The 15,604-nt window shown below is 38.0% G+C and overlaps 1 long non-coding RNA gene across 1 annotated transcript in view; it reads right to left on the minus strand.

Moving 5' to 3' along the window:
• Positions 1 to 15,604, minus strand: part of LOC308072144 — a 118,858-nt gene continuing 103,254 nt past the window's right edge. The window contains exon 2 of the long non-coding RNA XR_013931546.1: positions 1 to 15,604. This exon is cut by the window's right edge and continues 38,509 nt beyond it. This is a non-coding gene — a long non-coding RNA (uncharacterized lncRNA).

The raw sequence follows: 15,604 nt of genomic DNA on the forward strand, positions 1-15,604 counted from the left end.
GTTGGTTTGTTTGTTTGTTTGTTTGGGGTATTTTGGGGGGTGGGGGGGTGGTGGTGGTTGGGGTTTTTTTTAATTCTTTTTTTTACCCCAGTTGTATTATAGTCCCTAATTAGCCAGCACCTTGTTTGGATTCAGCTTTGAGGTCCTGCCCTGTGCAAGGAACTTCGGTGTATAAATGAGGATTCAGGACTTACACTACAGAGACTAGAAAGCATATTACTTTGGGGCACCTAAGTCACATATTCAGCCCAACCTAACACTTACGTGGTTGTTAATACTCAGAGTACCCTAGATAAGGGGCTGATTAGAGCTAAAACCTCACAAGGCAAATTCAGGATTAGGTGCAGCGTGGGGCATTTTTAGGAGGCAGTGAATCCACACAGATGCTACCAAGCACAGAACATGGTGGCAGCAGAGCTGTATGGGTGTTATTAAAGGCACAACCAATCTCCAGGATCATTGTTGCTGACATGCAAAATGGAAAATGTGACTGTCTCTCACTTTTCAAGCTGAAATTTCAGAATCAGTGACTTGAAAACAAACAAACAGCCATCTCAAGCTTTCTGCTTTACAGAGTAAGTGTGGCTTAACAGGAGCCCTGTGAGACACAGTGAGCACAGAACATTACAAAAGCCATTTTGGCAAGTTACAAAGAAAAAAGCATTTCAAAAATACACCTCTGGCTTATCTAGCAATACACGTTAACAAGATATGGGGAAAGAGAATTTTTCCTGTCCCAGCATGAGCCACTCAGGTAAATTCAAATGATGTCAGAAATGTTTCTTCCCTTAGGACTAAATCTTGGCAAATATTAAATATAAGTTGAAAAGATGGAATTCATACTTAAAGTTGATTTCAGGTTTTATTTTCAATTCAAGGTCAGTATTTTTAATGAACTTGAAGTAAAAATAAACATTAAAAAAAACAAATGGGAATATTTTCATGAGAGTGTAAATGAAATTACTAGTTCTGCTTCATAACATGGTGCTTTTATTTAACTCTGCTGATTTGTTACAGCAAAACATACTGATGTCTGGATGCAGATTAAATCTGTCTGCTTTGGTCACCAGGAAAGACAACTATGGTATTTAAGAAAGCAAATTTTAAAACAATACGTGCAATTTCCTGCATTTCTTTGCCGGAAAAACATATGTAATAGAAATTACTGGAATGAAATCTATAATTGGTATGATGGGTTCAGTTCAAAAGACTTGCGTTTGTTTGTTTGTTTTTTTAAAGCTGTGGAAGTTTTTATCTCTGAGCTTTACTTTCAATGTGAGTTTTCCCTGAAAAAAATCAATGCCCTGCCCCGGCCATCACGTTTCACAAAATTCAGCATAACAAACTGCTGCTGACTTCTGTATGGTGACCTTTGAAACCACAGCCAACCTTTTCATCCTCAACACCAAGCAAATAGCCAGCAGCCCCCAGACCTCTGAAGCTGTGTTCTCACACTACTGGAACTAAGTGCAGTCAAAGGCAGAGCTTGCCCAACTACTTCGTGGGGAAGAGTGAGAAAGCCTGACACGGCGTGGCATAACGAACCTGACACCATTCTGACAGAGAGCAGACCTGCCTCGCCTGTTTTTTCTCAGTTTACTGTACATGATGCTCTGCTACAAGATCCTGACGCAAGCCAAAATGAAGGCTTTTGTTTGCTTTGCCTCAGCACGTACCAGCGGCAGGGCAAGACAGCTTCCCAGAAGGTGATGGCTTTTGCTCAGGTGGGGAGCGATCCAGGGGCACAGGGAGCCCCAGGAGGCTGCACTGACCATGTCTGATTCAGCAAGATTTGTGAAGCTGAGAGGCCAGGAAGAAAGACAGATCTGCAGGGCCCTTCTTCCATAGGCATGGGTGCTGGGGAGAGACTTCTTTTTCAAACCTTTGGAGTGCTTCTTTCTTGCTCAGGAGACCAGAACTTGTTTTATTCAGAAAATTGCCTTGGTCTGAATAAGTTTTGATGTAATAAAAATTAGTTTCAGAACCTAGGAGACTTTTGTTGCCTTTTAGACCATCTATTTCAAAGAAGAGGAGAAGCAGTTTTATATAAAATCCAATTCATCTTCCAATCCATGAAAGGATTTGGAAACTGCCAAAGATCTTTGACACGTGAAAATGATCTATGGTTTGGCAAAGCCTGTTTTGGAGCTGGTTATTCAGAAGATAGTATAACTTCAATGAGGCAAGAAAATTTTCTCACTGATCAACAACTGATGAAACCAAATTCTTCATTTCACCTTCTAATTTCAGTTCCTATTAATTCAGGTGTCTGACTGGTTAATATAATACAGAACCATAAAGAAGTTTTATATAAAACATGCTGTCAAAGAGGACATATCCCTGAAAATAAAATGAGCCAATAAATATGTGGAGTCCTACTCTGGTAATTTAATAAAGTATAAATCCCTAGTGAAAATATCAAATTAAGATCTGATTTTTTCCCTTATTTGTTATCCCCTGCCAACATGGACTACTTGTCCTTTCTGAGTTACACTGAAGCCAGACAACAGAGAGTCAGAGAAGTGTAAAGTGATGGAATATAACCATCTAGATAAGGTCATATCAGACAACCAATAACAAATCAAAATAAATCATCAACTTCCTTGAAGTGCCATTAGTAAAAGCAGTAATTGAAGAACACACACTGAATTAAAGATCTTAAATGAATCATTAGGGTTTCAGTTTTCATCTGAATTGTCAGGGTCTTTGTCACAATTTGGAGGAGAGTGAATTTTATATACAGTCTTATTTATAGACATTGCCTCATCTTGGTCCTCAGATCTTGGTCCCTAAAGCAATAAAACTGGGATCTAAAGAAAAAAAACCCTAAAGACACAAATTAAGAAAAATAATTTGCTAAAATGTCTGTCTTTCCTTTTCTCCCATGACCAAAATGTTCCCTCTGTGCCTGTTGTATCTAAATAGATAAAACATTTGGAAATGCACTCAGATATAGCTGCTATGCACAGCCATGTTCCTGAACCTTCATCAACCTACACAGAGTCCAGGGTAACAAAAAAAACCCAAAACCACAAAACAACAAAACAACAGTCACTGGCTTGTCATCTAAGAAGATACCTAGAAAGAGCCTGGCTTCCATCAAGCGCAGTCTTTAGATTCTCGTTCAGCAAAAGCCTTGCCTCCCTGTGATGGCACTTCATTTTTGTAGAGATTTGCTCCTTCTCATGCACAGTGCTGGATCTGAAGGACCATACCCTGCTCCATGGCATACACTGCAAAAAGATGTGTCCTGCTGCCATGGCCTTAGCCAGCTGCACATTACCTACCTTCCCTGCCCCTTCTTCTACACTATGTCTCTACCCCAGCTCCCAGTAAGTGTCCTGCCACCAGTAGTTTGGCCAGCTACATGGAAATTTTTCTCCTATCTTTCTTTGATGGCTGTGAGGAGGGAATGCCAGTGAAAAGACAAGATTTAGTGGTGCCCAGTGGCAAGATTCAATAGGCACAAATTGAAATACAGGAAATTCCATTTAAATGTAAGGAAAAAACATACTTATTTTTACTATGAGGCTGGTCATATACTGGTAACGGGTCACCCAGAGAGGCTGTGGAGTCTCCATCCACAGAGATACTCAAACCCTGCCTGGACACATGACCCTGAGTAACCTCATCTATTTGACCCAGCCTTAAGCAGAAGGGTTGGGGATTAGACGATCTCCAGAGACGCCTTTCAACCCCAGCTACGCTGTGATTCTGTTGAAAAGCATCAGCAACACTACTGTTCTAAAAACGGAAGATACATCTTATAACTTTTGAATAAACACAACCATACTCCATACTACAGAATACATTACAAAGCTAAAAATGCCTGGGATCAGAGAAAGAACATGAATCTGGCTTGGACTTCCCCTTCCCAAATTACTGTGGAAATTATGATGATCCCTTTCAGGTACATAGCTGTTTTGTGAAAAGAGAGCTAGGTTTAGCATGCATTTCTTGAAACTATCAGTATTTCAACACTGCTGCTATGCTCCTAACTAATGAGCCACACAGCAAGTCAACAGACTGTTTACTTCTGCATTAATATTTAACTTGTCCTATGAATTAATTGGAAGATTTCTTGATAAAGTTTTTGAGTGGCTCATATGTACACAAGGTACAGCCAACTGCCAGTGTAACCAAGTTAACTGCTTGCTCTTAGTAACTTCTATGCAAACACAGCGCAGTCTTCCTCAGATCAGCCTGATTAATAAGTGAAGACCTGGCTTCTTTTGCTCAAAGGCATGAAAGCATAATATGAACACTCCATTTTCCTCTTCAAACCTGAAAGATTTTTTTCTTCAAAGAATCAGATCCCCACATCCTTAGCTCAAGTTCAGTATATTTTTACCTTTTATTACTTTTCTCTTTTTCTACCCCTTTTATAGTCTGAGACAATATTTACCCTTAAGTAGATTACACCCATTTATCAAAGAGAAGCAAACAGCTATGGACATGAGGAAGAACAGGACAGACAAAAGAGGCTCTGCAGATGTTTTCCGTACAGGCTTATTTCATCATTGTCCGGAACACTTCTATTGGCAACCAAAGTAACTAAGGATGTCAGCCCTCAAACCCTGCTGATGGCATACCATGCACAGGGGTCCAAGATCCAACTCCGACCACCCATGCTTCCATTTAAACCCACGCACGCAGCTGAACCAGTAAATGATAAAACAGTGCAGAAAAGGTTAGTGGCTTTAAGCTACCCAACTTTCTAAGTCAATGTAAAATATGTTCCTTTATCATGGGATCTACTGATATACCTGAAAGCTGTATCTGCAGCTGCCTTATTGTGTCTGAAGTTCTCCATGGATATAGAGACAGAATAAATCTGAAGCATGGAGCTGGAGCTGTGGTGGTGCTCCTCTACCTTCTAAGTATGAAGCAGGAAGATCTTCAACTCTCTTCCAGGAAAGGCTACAGAGAATGAATCTAAAGCATTCCAGGTCTGATACTCAACATGTAAACAGTCCTTTGGACTGATGAAGTTCACACAGGTATTTTAGAACTGTCACCATCAAAACCTGATGCACTGCAGCACCCTGATTTCACTTCCAGAGGGAGGAGAACAGAGTGAGCATGGATACATTTTTAACATTTTTGTGAGCTAATACAAATGTGTTTCATCACTGTGGAATCACATGTACACACAGTATAAAAGGTGGGGGGGGAAAAATCTAGAGAGAGAAATGATCAGTCAGGTCTTGAAACACTTTATCCTACTTATGGTATATTTTTACTTATGATAAATATTTAACAAAGTTAGAAAAAGCTAAGCAACATACAACACAAGAAAACAAGGAGCTAACAATGGACAAAAGGGTGCATTTGCTTTAACAAATGTTATCACAACTAATCATTTTAACAAAAACTTTGTTTATGATTGTAGTCTCCTCTGTATATATGTTAACAAATTTTGCATTTAGTTTTGAGGGCTGTTGGCTCCATGGCAATATCTATACTGGTCATGATGAAACCATAGGTGAAAGTAAATATTCAAAAAATGAAACCCAGTTCGGTTTTTTTCCATGTCATTACTAAAACAAGAAAAATAGCCTCTTGATGGAGTGCTGAACCAACAGAGAAAATGTGTCTTAAGAAAGTAAACTTTGTATGAGTTAAAAATATGCATCCTTTTGTTTAAATTTCTATATACATAAAAACATTGTAAGTCTTCAGACATCATTTTCAGATGTAAGTCCAAAGGGAAGGGATATAATTATTAAATTATTAATATCATAAAAAGCACACCCCAATTTGAAGACAAAACAGAAACAGAGTATGTTTATTATTTGATAAGAAGTAGAAGAAGCAAACCTAGATCCCCTAATTCTGAGAAAATGTGCCATTATGACTGATGCTGCAAAATGCTGCCTTGATTCCCCTCCCCTGAAGTACTAGCTGCAAAATCCTTGCTTGAGTCTTCAGAACCATGATACAGTGGGGTCTTGTGAAGGGTAAACCAAAATGTTTTTCATAACTTTCATTATAATCCTTAGCAAGTTTACCATTTTGCATGGAATCTGTAGGATTACAGGTGCTTCTCCAAGAAAAGAGATATAGGATGTACCTGATCAGCACCATATCAGAGATGCCAAATTCTTTGTAATTAATAAGAGAGCGGGTACTGATGTCTTTCAGTCCCTGGGAAGGGTTGAAAAGAGATCACGCTCCCTCCCTCCCTCCCTTGATGTTTTATATTCCTTTAGTGCTTCATTACAAAAAGTAATGTTGCGTGAACAAATGCAGCCCTGGCAAATGAGCAGTAACTGTCCCTTGCATTTCTATTACTGAACCATATCGACAGGCAGTTTAATCTTTGATGGAAAGCAGTTGTTCAGTCCTTTCTGCTACATTGACCCATGGTATAGCATTACTTGGAAAAAATTATTCCTGTGGTTTTGTAACACTGTAATTGGTAACATTGAAAATTTACTGCAAATTCATGTTGAAGTGAACATGAATGTGGAGGGTTTATGTTTAAAAAATAAAAATAAATATTCATGGTTCAATATTCAAAGTCTAAAAACGTGCAAGAGAATGTACTTCCAGCCTCTTTTAGAACACGTTCCCCTACACTTGACAAAAATAGGTACATTTAAAAGCATTATTTTAGGAAATTCACATTATCTGACCCTAGCTCCTCCTCCACACAGGAGCTCCTGCCTTGACATCCTTCATCGTTCCGTGTCCTTCTGCACTATCAACTGCCTTATAGGCATGTTCATGTTTTCCTCTCATCCCCTGCCTGGTTTATGCTCCTGCTTCAGTTCCTGTTCTTTGAATATATCAGCTGTCCCTATCAAACTCAAACTGAGAGACGACTATCACTAAATTTACAATGTGGAAAGTATATTTGGATTTCCTTCTGACTCTGACTATGTAACAAATTTACCTGCTTTATTTTCTGTAGGAAATATTTCCCACTATATGATTCAAACAACACAACAATTGTCCATCAATAAGAAACCAGCAAACAAACAAGTAAAAAACAGCTCTTAGTCTTAATATGATTCTTTTCTGTTCTTTGTATGCCATTTAAGCCCTGCCATAACCCAATTCCTAAGCTGTCAGCTATATTCAGTTACAGAGTGTGTGATAGATTTGTTTGCAAATAGAAGCTGGTTAGCGTTTTCAGAATCTGAATATTTCAGGCATTATAAATCCTTTTTGCCTGTTTCTCTTCAGAAAACTACAAAGACATGCCAAACAGCCACACCATAAGTAAAGCTGCATACTGTTGTTTTAACTGGATTGAAGGAATGTGTCACAAATAGGTTTGAAAAAAATACAGTCTTGTTTGCACACCTATGTAAATTCTTTTCTAGTCGTCTAAATAACAACGGTCACCTCAGCAAACATTTGGAAGCACCTAAATTTGTCAGTTATATACATATTTAAAATTAAATCACTTCTTGATATAAAAGAATCAAAAAAATCATCATCATATATCCACAATCATATTGCATCCTTATCTAATTGTTTATTAGCAATACATTTCACGGATGAAACTTGATCTTCCTAGGGCTCTGAATAGCATATGTTCTATTGTATGTGCCATACGTGTATTAGCAGATGAAATTATATTTTTTTTTCTGATTGCTAATGCTGTTACACTTGTTATTTCTCTTCCACCACATTAAAAACAGTTTTCATAATAGGATGCACAGAAAATAATGAAGTGGGAATAAACATTTATAGACAACATATAGGGAGATTTAGAAATCATTAGTATGTTGCTATTCTCCTAATATAAGAGTAATAAAACAAAAAATTCTTTTTTTCCTCATAGTATTTCACCAGTTAATTTATAAAGGCCCTTTTAATCCATTCCTGTAGATTCTCTCCCTTGACTATAACACTAATCATTTCCCTATGTGTACTGAAAGTGAAATGCCACTAAGAATACTTTGTCTGATCATCCTCTTCACATGACAAGAAAACCCCAAAACAGACTTTGCTAAAAGCCATCCCTCAGCTTTGGTCTTGAAGCTGTGAACTACACTACAAAGGCAGCCAAAGCGAGACCCAGTTTAGTTTCCTTGCCAAGCTTGTAAAAACCTTGGCACAAGGAGCCCAGCCTGCTCAGGTACATATGATACCTTCCCAAGAATTCAACCATCTTTTAAGAGTAAGAAACCAGATGTGATCCCCACCATACAGTTAGAGCCAGCGTTATATATATTCAGGCTCATATCTTCGTTAACTTTCCAGTAAAATCACAGAGAAAAAAGAACAAGATTAAGATGTTGGTCTGAATTGTACCCTGACTTGTTTTATGGATAAATTCTAAAATATCATTAAACAATAGCACTATATGCCGTAGAAAGACTGATATTGATGTATAAGCATGCATATTTCAACATTAAATGTTACTTTGTCCATAACGATAAAGGAGTCTAAACTCCACAGAGCCAATCTAAAAAATGCCATTCTATTTGAGTATGTGTACTCAAAGGCATGAACTTGTACTCGAATGCATAGATCCATATACACAAGTTAAAGCACTGCAATGACACAACTACAACATTCTCTGCCTTTCATGGGACTCATGGTGCATGTGTGGAAAATCAATCCATATGTCTCTGACTAGGATTTTCCTTAGCAAGCAGTGAGTAATGGAATGGATTGTCTACAATTTCTATTAACAGGAAAGAGAAAAAAAAAAAAAAAAAAAAAAGAGAGAGAAAGAAAGAAAATGGCAGCAGCTGAGGAAGGGGATGTATGGGGAAGCTGGTAGCAGTTTTATCCTTGCAGGTCAAAGGGAGACAAGGAAGGTTCTGTCCCTGTTTCTGTCACACAGCTATGCTCACCTAGCTAGGGAGGAGAAATTGCCCATCTATGTTTAGTTTACATGGGAGACGAGCTGTCATTTTTAGTGAGCAAGGGCCCGTTTGTCAAAATAATCTATTTCCACTTGGTTAGGAAACATTCTCCAGACATGTTATGTGTACTCTGGAAAGAGAACCAAATATAACCATGAGTATTGAAAATAGCAAACAAACTTCCTGAAGGGAGACATTTGGTTTTAATGGATGAAAATAAGCTTATTATTATTATTATTTTTAAAATGTATTGCAAATACCGTAAGGAATGTAAAAACAGAATGTAACCTAGCACGTAGATTGCCCAACTAAAACATTTGCAGGTGGTTATAGGATCAGTATACCACATAATCCTTACATGTTTTTGAGGTGTACAGGAGAGTTCAGCAAATATGAGGTACATTTTGTGTCTGTTGTTATGTTGTTAGGACATGTTTATTTCTCTGATTGCTAACCACCAGGCTGAGACAAATACTCCAAATTAATCTGCAGAAAGAAGAGAAAGCAGCAACCTTAGTCCATCTGCAGACACTAGGAGTCATTTGAATAAAATCTTTTTTCTTCTTGATGCTGCTAATGTCTATACGCTTAGATTTAGCAAGAAAGCCATTCAGCCAACACTTCAGATAACTGGAAAGAAAACAGCTTTTGACTCGGACGTGTTTGGTCATATTAACGTGTTACAGAGTCCATGTTAAACAGCACTGGCTGTGGGGGTTTGGTCAGTGAAGCACAACACATGGCTAATCCTGCCACGTCCACTCTAGACCAAAGGTGACCTGTCTCTGACCAGCTGGTAGCATAGTCTGAGTAGGTACAGACTGCCTCCACTCATTTTAGAGAAACAGTGCTTCATGTTCTGAACCTGCTGAGCTGAGGAGAAAAGCCAGTACTGGGTTTGGAGCTTGACTAGAAGACAACCAAAGATGATAAAACTGGTATTGGTGATTTAGAAAATTTTCTTCTAATATGAGGCAACATTTTAACATCGAGCCATTCTACTCTTTATCAGTTATGTTCTTTTCTTTAAAGAGGACCACTTCAACACCAAAGCCTTGGGTAACTGACAGCTTCAGCTTGGAGGATTACTGTCCTTTTTACCTATTTGCATTTCTTTTGTAATTTCAATTAAAAGCAACATTCCTGGTTTTGGCTGGCAACCAAAATAACTCATTCAGTTATTGCTGAATGTTTACTGAACGAGTACATTATTGTTTTACTGAACTGTTTTACTGAACCAGTGCATTATTGCTGTCCTCTCCTGCAAGCTGGCATAAGACACAACAAAAGTAGTTTCATCTGCATGGCACGTGAAATCATTGCTCTCTGGACAGCTCGGACTACAATGTCCAGTGAGGTCAATGAAAAGACTTCTTTCAGAGGTCTCTGGATCAGGGCCAGAACTTGCAAATTTGACTGGCTGAGATGTAAAGTACTTGGTATCTTTTGATACGGGAGATACTTCACAAATGCATGTTAATGTAAAGAATCTTCATCCGATTTTGGTGACATCACCACACACACTTAAGGTTTCTTAAGTAGTCCAGTTCCTCTTGAACACTCCAGGAGTGTTTGAAGAGCTCACACTGCTCAAGGAATACTGGAAATTGCTCAGGAGCCTTCCCCAAAAGTTGTTGCAAATGGATTAGCTGCCTAGCTTATGAAAGAATGTCACAGGCAACTGCAGCCACTCACGACTGAAATAACTCATGTCTGAGTTATGGAAGATACATTCCTTTCTTCCCCAGGGCATGCAGTATTCGGACCAACATTTGAAAAATCCTCAGGTAGGAAAATTCTGTCTTAGCATTACTCTATATCAAATCTGAACAGGTCTGAAATGGCAGCCGGGGAGCAATATAACTCATTCAGTTGAAGTAGATACCCTTGATCCATCACATTTGGGATCAAGGCCAGCACAGAGGACAGGACAAACTTTAGAGAGATTGATGGAAGATCTGCTGTCAGTGAGCAGATATCCATTCTCATCTTCCCAATCTTCCAGTGTAATCCAACACCATCTGTCCCAAGGTATGGCAGGGATCCAGACAGAACGTGTTGAAATTATTTAAATCATTCTCACCAAACAACAGTAACAGGAACTGCACATCCACCCCCACACTCTTCATTTACACTGTCAAAAAGACCTGTTCTCTGCCCAGATATTTTCAGCATCAATGTGAACTAAGGAAATTATATAGATGTGCCAGGAACATGAAGTTGGCATATACCTCTGCTTGTATTTCACGGCCTTAAACCATACAGTTGGCACTGATCAGTGATCATCTGAGTACACAATTTAGGACTGCTGCAAAATTTATTTTGTTACCAAACACTTGTACAGCTACATCTATTCATTATATATTTGTCATCTTCATGCGAGAGAAAAATCTTCCAGTTTCTCCTTAGTTATGTGCAATATTTGTACCTCCTGTCTCCAACAATGCATAATGCTTTTTAAAGTATCTGTCAGTACAGCACTTCAGCAACATGGATCACAAATAATCCATCATGCCTGTTCTCCACACTCTACATTGGCTTCCTCCTTGAAATCAAGTGAAGGTCTTTAGCTTCAAAACACTCAGTGACACATGGCGAAGATAATATGAAAGACCACTTACATAATGGGAAAAGATACTCACTGACAGCAAATACTCAGGAATTTTCTATCATTATACCTTCTAATGCAAAGGTACAACTTGTTTGTGCTGAAAATGAAGGTTTTCTGGAGGCCAGTCCCAAACTAAGGAATGAGCTCCATCAGGAACTATGAGTCAACACAAACGTTTCCACCTCTCCTTCCAAATGCATGACATCTTTCTTGTCCTGACCTTCTCTAACATCCAATTTATCCATTTTTTAAACTGACCTATTGCTTTTAAAAACAAATTCTATCAAAACCGAGCACTGCACTGTCCAGTCAATTTTCAACTTAGGGACAAGATGAGAGAAAGAGAAAAATACACATCATAGGCACAACATTTAGCATCTGTCCAGAAAGCAGTGCCAATGATATGGAAATGAAGGCAGCATTAAGATCTTTTGTAAAAGAAATATGTTAAGATCTTCTTTCTGTTGTAACACATCTAAATCAATTTAATTGAATAAAGTTATGCTTAACTCCTAAGTGCCAGGCATTTCTGTATTCTGCTTCCCTTTATGTCATTGATATATATTTTACTTACTACCTAAGGTATAAGCCTGAAAGACAACAATTATTTAAAAAGCATTACACTCACTTTGGTGCAAAAGTTTAATTTTACTCATCTATTGAAAATGAGCCCTGGCTTTTGCATCTGCTGTATAACCTACCAAAACATGTTTTTCACAGAAATAAAATTATTATTTTGTTGAAATATAAATTAAATTTGAAGATACAATCTGTTTATTTGTTTTGAAACATTCCAACACTGTCATGGTTTAAACCTGGCTGGCAACCAAAACCCACGCAGCCGCTTGCTCACTCCCCGCTCACCCAGATAACCGTAAATTAGAAAACTGTATTTCCCTCATATGAAAATGTCTCTCTCCGCAAACACTAGCCAGAAATTACCACTGAACGTCTCATCATTTTTCATAACAGTTCCAGTAGAGATTTCAGAGTTATAATTATTTTATTAACACAAATAATTATATAGAACACACAATGGCACAGCATGACATAGTGTGGCTAATTAGACTGCCAGAGCCACTGCTTGAGTGAATCATTTCTATAACCTAACTTTTCATTGCACGTCTCAGTTAAACGAAGGCAAAGTGCACAAATGAATTACAAATAAAGGTAATGACAGAAGAATGGGAATAATAATGCAGAGAAGGTAATTTATCACCATGCAATATTACGCATTTTATAAAACCACATTCTCTCAAAATCCTTATTTCTGTATTTCAAAGCATAAGGAGCTGACTGATAAACAAGGTCTTGTGGAAGAGATGTCAGTACTGTAATGGATAGCTATATCTTGATACCTGAATTTTTTATTGTGTTATGGTTTGAACTTCTTTCTGGATTATTATGTAATTTTATATATTAACGTATCTTTTATATTTTGAAGAAGAAAATTTACAAAGCAGAAAAGTAGTGGCAAACAGAAGTATGTCTATCAAGGCCCCAATCAGATATTAATGTAAAACAGTAAGGCACCGTTAGCATCCAGGGGACACATACACTTCATGCTGTTCTTTTTAATACGCTCAGCAGACTGCCTGAAGTTGACTCAAAGGGTTAATTACCTACAGACAGACTCATAGAGATCACACTACCTTCATTAATCTCTCTGCATTTTCTCAGGCAGAAAACACTAGACTGAAGACCCTCACGTTTAGGAAACTAAGACCATGTTCCACCGACACAGCTACATACCTGGTGGAGGTTTCTTTGGGATGTTGTAATTCAACCCCTATGGCAGAATTTTCAAACATAGGACAATCCTGTTGAAATCAGAGACACTGATAAGAGATATAACCTTCAAAATACCAATACATGTTTTAACTGACCTATATTTTCCTACTAATCTTATTAGCGACAGTCTGTTCTGAGCTAGCAATGAAAAACCAAAATACAGGTAGGCAGCATTATGAGATGGATCAGAAAAGTCCACCACCAACAACAAATGAAACATATCAAAGCCAGGCAAAGAAACAAAATGCCTTTATGGGAGACTTCCCTGTCTTCAAGGAGGTAAATAAAACAGCTTGCCCCTATATCACTGCTAAAAAATGAACAGGACTATCAGGATAAAACTGTTCAATCAAATTATTTCTGAAAACATACACATCCAAGTAGAGAATTTTATTATAAGTTCTCACATACTTTAGGAGCTGATCAAAGACTTACTGTCAGTTAACTACTTGGACTTTACACTTCATGGAAACTGCTCTTTATTTCAGCAGAATAAACTCCTTTATATTGACAGGCATCCTGTATAATTCAGCCCTGGCTAAACTTCATCTTTTAAAAGCACTTATTCTTTCTGATTTAACTGGGAGGTGGAATCCTCCACTGGTGACGAATGATACTGTCTACACTAAAAACAGTGGGCTGTAAAAATGCCCTAGCTGCTCATATTAACATCTCAGAAAGGTTTCATGTCTGACCTTTAACTATATAAACCTTAACTGCTGCTAAAGAGGAGAGAATACTATTCATTAGTTTCAGCTGGATATTTCATGTGAAGTGAGTACTATGATAAACCTGAACCAATCTAAGCTCCTGCAACCCGATTTCTCCAAAGGTGAACTTAAGTGTTTTATGAGAGGTTAACATCTACCTCCTGTTTCAGGAAGCTACCTTAATTAAGCACATATCCCAATGTTAACTCATTTGCTAATATTTCCAAGGAGAACTAAAAAAACCCACAACACCACCAAAAAAACCCCAAATGCACTGCCTCAAATGCACATCAGAAAATAGTCTAACAGTGTCTTGTCAACCTGGCTGCTCTGCAGGGGATTTAAACGTGCCTTGGGACTACCTACAGGTATGGAATACCTCCGAGTAAACCGAGCTGTCCCAAAAGCTTCAGCTTCCTTTTGCAGTCTGTAAAAAGTCTTCCATGAATGCAGCTGAGCACTTCCATCTTTACACAAAGCACAAAAGGAACACAGGAATTTGAAATAGTTTCTCAGACTTAGGGTTACCTCTTATACAGGTAGTTTTCTGTTTGAATCTAAAAACTAGAACCCACTCCTGATGCAGGCAAAGTTTATTACCTCAAACACACAAATTTTTTCACAGAGTAAACTGTAGCCAAAAATACTGCACAACGCTCCTGCTGGTAACAACACCTGCACAAAATGAACTGATGAGCTGTATGGACAAAAGCATTGCAACAGGCAGTTAATCCACAATGGTGGGGCTCTACTTTACACTGCACAGGGGAAGCAAGTGGAAGCAATAAATCTGCCCTGTGAGTTTCTCGAGTATTGAGCCTGGTTATATAAAACTGGATCCCTTGTTTACTAACCACAGATGGGGAAAGAGTAGGCAAAATTTTGACCCAACCCTCTGCTACTTATACAAAATGGAAATAGATTAACCTGAAAGTAGCTGAATTGGGACAGACCAAGGTTTCAACAGAAATGAGAAAGCAGGGCAGACTCAGTTGTTTCTCTGTCACTGGACTCCTGCAGTTCTTCCACATATTCTGATCCTTGCATCATGCCTTGCTTTGCCTGTTCCATCAGTGAAATCCATACTAGCTTGGGCACATGGACCTACTTCTACAAAGCATTAGGTCAGCAGCTTTACCCCCATGAATAATTTTATTAATGGAAATGGGATTATTTACATTAATATTTTCTAACATACATCAGTGATTTTACAGACAGACCCTCAAAACAATCTATGAATTGATTGCTGATGTGCTTGTTATCATTTAATCATCAGGCAGTCTATAAACTCCTTTTTAAACTTATTTCAGGATTAAAAAAAAGCTGAAACCAGCCACCTTTCTCTCTGTAGTGCAATCAGGTTTCTATTACCTTATAAGATAGTTCCCATTAAAATAAATGGTTCACCTTCTAAGAGATTAGAGGATCGTTTTGTAAATTGGATAATGATGGAGACACTTAATGTTTTCGAGTGGTTTTACAAAATATAAAGGGACCACTGTAAACTGTATGTTTACCCAGAACTTCCCTGACAAAACAAAGCACCACCTTGAACAAAAGTGTTAATCAGCCGTTTAAGTATGACCTTTTTTCCATGACTGTTAACACTAAAATCATAAGATAAAAAAAATCATGTATATAATTCTAGTAGTGAAGTCATTATC

The sequence above is a fragment of the Falco punctatus genome (assembly GCF_963210335.1).
Source record: "Falco punctatus genome assembly, chromosome: 12".
Taxonomy (NCBI): Eukaryota; Metazoa; Chordata; class Aves; order Falconiformes; family Falconidae; genus Falco; species Falco punctatus.